Raw genomic sequence first — 7537 nt, forward strand, 5'->3', positions numbered from 1 at the left:
CACTCTTCAGTCAAGCCAGTTGTCTCAGGTGTTAGCTGAGAATAAGAGGACACCTTGGCTTTGCTGTTTGTGAACCATGGCAGTGACAGCTGGAGAGACAGAGTGGATTGTGTCTGGGGTAACAAAGCAGAGGTTCACTTTATGTGGTAGGTGGATTTCAGGCATGGAGGAAAGGATACTTCTGCAGGAAGTACTTCTTGCATGCATGCCGGGCATCTCCTTTGCTGCACGCTGATTTATTCCCTGCCACTTGCCCTGTTGCGTAGCTTTGGTTCTTTCACCAAGGCCGGTGGATGTGACAGTCAGTCTCTAAACAAGAGTGCTCAGAAGGGCACGTGAGGTCACCTTTTTCAGAAGGCAAAACGAATGCGAACTGAAGAGGGGATGGGGTCGGCAGCTATGCTGCTCTCCCAGCAGATGGCGGCAGCAGCTATTCTGCTATGTGCACGTGGAGGGTGGTGGGGACCAAGCTGCACCCCAGCCTGCCCCCAGAGGAGGTCCCCCTGGCCTGGGCAGAGAAGGGCACACACAATAACGCACAGTGCCCAGCCAACACAGGAAAAAAAGCTGATATAAAAGGTGTTCGACAGGCAGTGCTGCTCTGGAAAGCAGGTAAAAGTGTTTATTCCCTGTGCCAGGCTGTGCTAGTAAAACTGATGACCATTTGATTGCATTGAGCATCTCTGGTCCCATCTCCAGGTTTTATCTCCTATAAACTACAATAAAATACTGAAATGTGCAAATGCCTGTCACCTTCTAACCTTGGTCCCAAGGTGGCTGGGCTTTGTGGTGTGTCTCCTTGCAGCCCTTTTACTGTTCCTCCTGTGCTCCTTTTGATCCTAAAGGCCCTCCCTAGCTTAGTACTAACTCAAGGTGCACAGGAGTAGTAGTCATGACTTCGAGCTAAAACAACTTGTACCACTGACATTAGGAAATAGAATTGAGGTTTTCTTGATCCAGACCACTAGTATGACAAATTCATACCAGAAGACCCCAGTGTTGGTAAAAGAGCAGCATTTTTTTCAACCTTTAGCCCTGTAGTTACCTGGCACCACAGTGATTACAGTAATGGCAGCGCAGACTCATCACTGATAATTCTCTGAAAGCAACCCAAAAACTACGCTATGGGGACCAATAGCTTTGGGTAAGGTCTGCTGTTGATGGGCAACATGAGAGACCTGCTGGGGCTGCTGCAGGGCCCTGTATGAGGAGTGCAACCTGTGCTGGCAGAGGTGCCAGAATGCATCTCCTGCTTTAGACCAAAGAGCCACATTTGGTTGCTACCTTCACAAATCAAAGCCTTACAATTCATGGTGAAATCTCCCAGCCCACCCTGCTCTGCCTTGTCTGCAAACTTCCAAAGAAGTGTGTGTTGGGGGGGGGGAATTCTCTCCCTTCCCCCTGGAGACTTGGCTTTACTACTTCTTCCTTTCATGCTAGTGGAAGAGCTCAGCTTTGCGCTAACCGCAGCAGCTGGGCTTGCCCGCTAGCAACACACAGACCAGCCAAACAAGCTTTTGTTCGTGATAAACAAACAGGAAACTGTTTGATTTCCTCTGTGTTCACCCTCTCTCTTCCTATTTAACAGATAACCAGCCTACCTGACTCGAAAGGAGAGCAAAAGAAACCATATGGACAGGTGCTGTGGAGCATTTGTACTTTGCAGAATGACTGTTGCAGAGGAAGGGGCATCTACTCCGATAGTTGCTAATACACCACAACAGCTGAAACCTCTCTAGGTAAAGGAGCTGAGTTTATGATAATTTGTACCCTGCAGCAAGCTGGCTGCATGTCTGAAGTGGTTAGAATAAGGAATAGGGAGGAGTTTCCTTATTGCTTCCTTTGTACTGTGGATCAAGCAGAAAATGCCTGTCCCAAAATGCAGAGAATGGGGGGAAGCACTTGTGGAAGTAGGTAGGAAGTGAATAATTGCCTAAGCCAGGCTGGAGCTCAGCTGGTTTCATTATTCCTTGCATGACACTAGGTAGCACTGGGGGCAGAGGGTCCCCTCTAAGGCTTAGCTCTACTGCTGCTGTGAAAACAGCATTTGAGATTCTCTACACTAGATCTGCATACAATGCTGATCTAACTACATCAGAAACCTGCAGTGAGTTACCCCTGATCTATGACAGGCCATAACTGTGCCTAAGCCTGGGAAACTGCATCCCAAATCAAGCTGCTCGAGGGCAATGCAGAACATGAAACTGTGTGAGATGCCAGTTGCAAGACATGCTCCTGTCCCCCAAGCTGGTAGATGAAGTCAGGCAGGAAGGGCAGGAGGAGGCTAGGGAAGAATGTGTGCAGGATGCCTCTGAAGCAGTAGGTTAAAAATACACAGCAGATGCAAGGACAGGAAGGAAGCAAAGGTTAAGCCTGAACAAGGTGAGTCCATCCCAGAGACATTAACTCAACACGACTTTCATAGGGGTGAGTCTTACTGTGCTCCTTCTGCAAAAGTTAGTAAATATTGCTTTACTGAAGCAAATGCTTCCTCTCAAACATGCCTTCCAAACCCATAGATATGTTTCTACACAAAGAACTGGGCTAGAATACTGGATGTGAGTGGAAAGGACTGTAGCTTAGCCAGTATGTTCCTCACTAGCCAAGGCCTAATGGACCTGTACTTGTATAGCTCTGGTAGGGAGCTGATGCTGATCACAGTAGAGGTGTTCTTAACAAAAGAATGTAAGTGTCCCCAGAGCCTGCTAAGGTGCTACTTACATTTAACAGTTACTTCATCACAAGTGTTAAAACTTATGTCACGCTCACACCACCAAGTCTGCTGGAGTTCAAGAAGTGTCTGGACAACAAGCTTAGACATATGGTTTAATTTTCAGGTAGTCCTGTGTGGAGTCAGGAGTTTACTCAATCTCTGTATGGCCACTCTGCCTACATCCTGCTGCTCTCAAGGTTTAATCAAGGGCATGAAGAGAGATGCTGGTGGGTGTTAACTCTGCACTATTATTTGGAGGTAGATAATCTTTAATTGCGGCCTTACACTGAGCTAGTAAAGGAGAAGGGAGAGTGGGAACAGGAATTTCCTCTGTTTGATCTTCTACTCTGTGCTGACACAGTCTCAAAGCCCAACGCTCAAGGGGGTGGTTCCCTCAGCACATAGGGCTTCCTGTGACAAGAGCTGGCAGGAAAAGCCCTTTGTTTTCCTTTTGCTTCCTTTCCCATTACTTGAGAGGATCCTGAATCCTGCAAGACATAGCACGATACCTAAAATTTCAAGTGTTAGTCCAAAAAGCAACTGGTTAGGTTACAGCAAGGTGTCAGTGCCCCTGTCCATGCCCAAGTTTTGCTTCTCACTCAGGGTCTGTTGACTGCAGCATCCTTGAGCAACATCTAACCCCAAGGGTGTTTCCCCTTTGGGGAAGGAGAAAGAGTCCCACTTGCAACTCCATTCTCACAAGGCCCTCAATGCTGAATTCAGCCTGTTCCCAAAGAAGAAATCTTATGATGTGGAGGCTTCAGCCAAACAGCACCCTGCTATGCCCTGTCACCAGCACAAGCCATGAAGATTCACCTGTGGGAACAGTGAGTGGGACAGAAAGGAAGGCAGCCCACCTCCCTGCTGGCTGTAGGAAGAAAGAATGCTACAGGGGCTCCTGAGAGTTTCCCAAAAAATCATCATAGCACAAGTCCAGGTGAAGCAGAGAACTATCATTGCTTGGGTAAAGAAGAGAACCTTCATCAATGGAGCCACATCTCACAGCAGCACAGCTTAAATGGGACTGCAGGCCCTGGACCAGGCAGACATCTCCCTTACCAGAGCACTCCAGCGCTGGTTTACTACCTGAAAGACAAGATAGCCAGACCAGTCAACTCAGAGATTGCCCAGTTGCACCAAACTGTACAAACCCAACAAACTGGCCCATGCCACAAGAAAATTGACTGTTGATAAAGATAGGAACTAACCTCTGTTCAGTTTTCCCCCTTCCCACACTATTCTGCAGTGGTACTAGCAGTCATCTCCAAAGAGCTATCTGCATCTCAACAAGACTCTTATTCATTAGATTTGCATTCTCAGCAATTCTGGAACATCCATTCCTATAGAAAAAACACAAGTGGGCAATACTGTGTTCTAGTGTGTCTAAAGGGCTGTGAGTTTGCATAATATTTATTATTATTATTATTTAGATCTGAAAGATCCTAAGCTGCTTAGCAATGAAAGATCTGATTTCCACAAAGGAATTCACCTTCAGTTGTATTGCTGCTGCTTCTGGAGTGAGCTGCAAACAGTTGCTTTGCTGAAACACTGCAGCAGTTTAAGGCAGGAAATGAAGATCTGTATCACCTGTTCCTGGCACTGCATGCAGTGAGGAGGATGTGTGAGGGCATTTCCCATACTAGTTATACTATAGATAGAAGGGAAATGCCAGAGAGAGTAGGAAAATGTGCCACCAGCATCTTACTGAGCAGTGAACAAGATGCTCATATTTGCCTCTAGAAGTTAAACAATAGCATGAAGGGAAGACAGAGATGATAGCAAGGAAATCATAGGGCCGATAAGGATCTGTGGCTGTAAGGCAGGCGTGTGCTAGGGAGCGGATCATGTGCAAGCAGAGATGTGGGACTGTTCCTGCATTTTGTTTGTTTCCCTTTACCTGGCTGACATGTCTTTTCATGTCAAAAGCTAGATCAAAGAGAGGGATGTAAATAGCTGAAGGGAGCCCTTTGTGGGAAAAGGGCTGTGCTGCAGCCAATGACTCAGATGGATCCCTCCCTGGGAGCCAGCATGAGGATGTCAACTTCCATTAATAAAACAGCCAGGGAAGAAAGTGTGCAACTGCAGGGTGCCCTGGGCATTCAGGAGCCAAATCACACAGCAAGGCTTAGAAGAGTCAGTCTCCTCTGCAGCAGCCTCTTCCCCAGCACAGACACAGAAGTGACAAAGCAGAGAGACAAGGACGAGTGCTTTGTTATCATGTTGGAAGTCTGACAGTCCAAGAATACTTGCACTTGGTCCCCTATCTTTTTAAGTCCTCCCTCTGGCAGAGTCCTGGGAGTCTGCTGAGAAAGAGGGACTTAACATTTCCTTTTAAGTTCTGTACAACTTGTACTTGAGGGGAGCAAAGTCACTGTCTGACACTGAAGACACAAAGCATCTTCTACAGGAAAGGCCTCTGCAATCCTCCAGTAGCTACTTTAAGGTAAGGGGATCTCATGCTACAGGTTCAGGGTAAGGAAGCCAGGCTACCACAGACACAGCATCAGGGAAGGGGGGAAACAGCAAAACAAATTGGGAGACTAAATGAGAAAAATGCTCTCCCCACACACTGGAGAAAAAACTTACCAAAGCACCTGCCTGCTCTTGTCCCATGATCAGACATGAGCAGTGGCTATGCCTTTGTACAGAAATGGAAATGGTGGTTTCACTCCTCAATCTGCACTCCTTAGGAGCTGAGTGTCCACTGTTTTCCAGTGCCCACAGTTGGCCCTCTGATAAAATTCCACATTTGAAATAGCATCTCTCTCTGACCCACTCCTTTCTTATTCATTCATCTGCCAAGAAAAAGGTCTCCTGAGTTTCTCTTCCTGTCCTTTTCAAGGTCCGAAATTCAATTACGTGGCATCCCTCACACATACAGTTAACCAACAGCAGCACCACATGCCCCAACATCCTCCCTTTAACTTTCTCTTCGAAGAGCCGCATTGCACAAGGGTGTGGGGCTGAGCAGGGACAACAACATGCTCTAAAACCTGGGTCTCCCCTGGCCACCCTTTCCCTTCCAGCTATACACAGTCCCTGCAGAGATGAGAACAGTCTGGGGCCTGCTCTGAACTGAGCCTGCCAGTAATAGCTCCAACAGAGCTGGCCTAAGCAAAGCATGTTGTGCTTTGCTCCCTTCCCATGCCCACACAGCAGGAGTTGCTGGGGCAAAGAGGAAACGTGGCAAGCAGTTGGAACTAGATGATTTTTAAGGTCATTTCCAACTCAAGCCAATCCATGATTCTGTAAACACCAATCTTATCCTACCATGGTGCTTCCCAAACATACACTGTCCCTTTTATTTGAACGTGAACTTTGGGAGTCCCAACCCCTGCCCTCCATAGGGAGCTCAAATCTTGGTTTTATGTGCAGTAATAAAAAGTAGGTCAACTATTCTGGCAGGTAGCATTTCAGTGGGCAAAAAGAGTGCGTTTTTTTCTTCCCCAAAACCTCTAATTAGATGTCCCACACCATTTAGGGACCATTTGCAGCAAACAGCAGAGGAGGAAACAAACCATAGGTAAAAGAAAAAGAGACTAAAAGATTTTAAAAGGGGACTACAGAAGGGACACGGGTCTGAAATCAGGCAGGAGGGAGTCAAAGCTACGCAGCACAAAATTCCTGAAGTCCCGGGACGCAGCTAACACTACCGAAAAGGCTCTGCCCTGCCCCCTTTTCCTGTTTCTGCTACTCTTGCTCATCCTTTTGCTGCCGCCAAACCCAAACCACAGCAGTGCTCTTCCCTCCTACACAGCACTCAGAAGTGGTTTTCAGGGCTATGAAGGAGACACTGCCGCTTCCTGGGGGAGGTGGGACTGCTGCTCAGCGCTATGGGCCCCGACCCAACCCACACTGGCCCACCCCACAGCCCTTCCCAAGCCCCGTACCTGCCCCAAGCAGTGAGTTCAGTCAGCAAAACCCACTTCTTGTCACATGTCTCTCTCGTACATCACACAGGCCCTGCAGGTGTGGGTGCAATCAAGAAACCACAGGCCAGAGTTAAGCAGTTATTAGTGTTTTAAGGCAAGAGAAGGGTTGGAACAAGCGGAAACGGGGCGTCGGTCCGGCGGGGCCTCGCATGACGAGGCCTTACCTGGCTCCTGAGGGGCGGCCCTGCGAGACCCGCACGGCCCCTTCCAGCCGCTCCGCGAAGCGTTGCCTCCATCCCTCCCTTCCACACGGTCCTCACCAGAACCACGGAGGTGCCCGCGGGAAGGAGGCGTGGGCCGGAGCGAAGCCGCAGCTTGCCCAGCTCAGCTGACTGCAATTAAGGCGGCCTCTTTCATTACCTCAGCGGAGTAACGGTCGGCCCGGCCGGGGGCAGCCGCCGCGCAGCCCCTCCTTCCGCCCCGCGCGCGCCTCACCTGAGCCCCGCCGAGCAGCCGCGCATGCGCACAGCTACCCCCCAACGTGCGCTCACCTGCGCTCCGCGTCCCCTCCGCCGCCTGAGCTGAATAGAGAGGAAGGGGGGGGGGGGGTGAGGGGGGAGGCAGCCGCGCATGCGCCGCTGCGCGCCTCGCGCCGCTCGCCCTCCCCTCAGCCTATGGGTGTCTCCCCCCCGCGCGCGCCCGCGGCAACCACCTCCTCGGCGCGTGCCCGCGCGTGCGCGCGGCGGAGTCGCGAGACTGGCTGCGGGCGGCCACGTAGCGCTGCGGCGGCGGCGGAGGGGAGCGCTGAGCCGGAGTCCGAGCGGGAGCCGCGTCCGCTGGCGGAGCCCGGGCCCGAGCCCTCAGCCCGAGGCGGCGGCCGCTCGGAGCGCCTCGGAGGCGGCTGAGGGGGCCGAGCGGAGGGAGGGAAGGAGGGGAGGGAGGGCCCCGGCCG

General features: G+C 50.6%; 1 long non-coding RNA gene across 7 annotated transcripts; it reads right to left on the minus strand.

Annotated features, from left to right (window-relative positions):
* Positions 2814-7537, minus strand: LOC110388631. Of its 7 annotated transcripts, none has more exons than XR_002432943.1 (5): positions 7298-7537; positions 7137-7166; positions 6810-6977; positions 6604-6676; positions 2814-5508 (listed from the first exon to the last, which is right to left on the minus strand). It is a non-coding gene; the product is annotated as an uncharacterized LOC110388631 (long non-coding RNA). The 7 variants fall into 7 exon arrangements; XR_002432941.1 differs by having other exon boundaries at positions 7081-7166; XR_002432942.1 differs by lacking the exon at positions 7298-7537 and having other exon boundaries at positions 7137-7276.

The sequence above is a fragment of the Numida meleagris genome, chromosome 26 (assembly GCF_002078875.1).
Source record: "Numida meleagris isolate 19003 breed g44 Domestic line chromosome 26, NumMel1.0, whole genome shotgun sequence".
NCBI classification, from domain to species: domain Eukaryota; kingdom Metazoa; phylum Chordata; class Aves; order Galliformes; family Numididae; genus Numida; species Numida meleagris.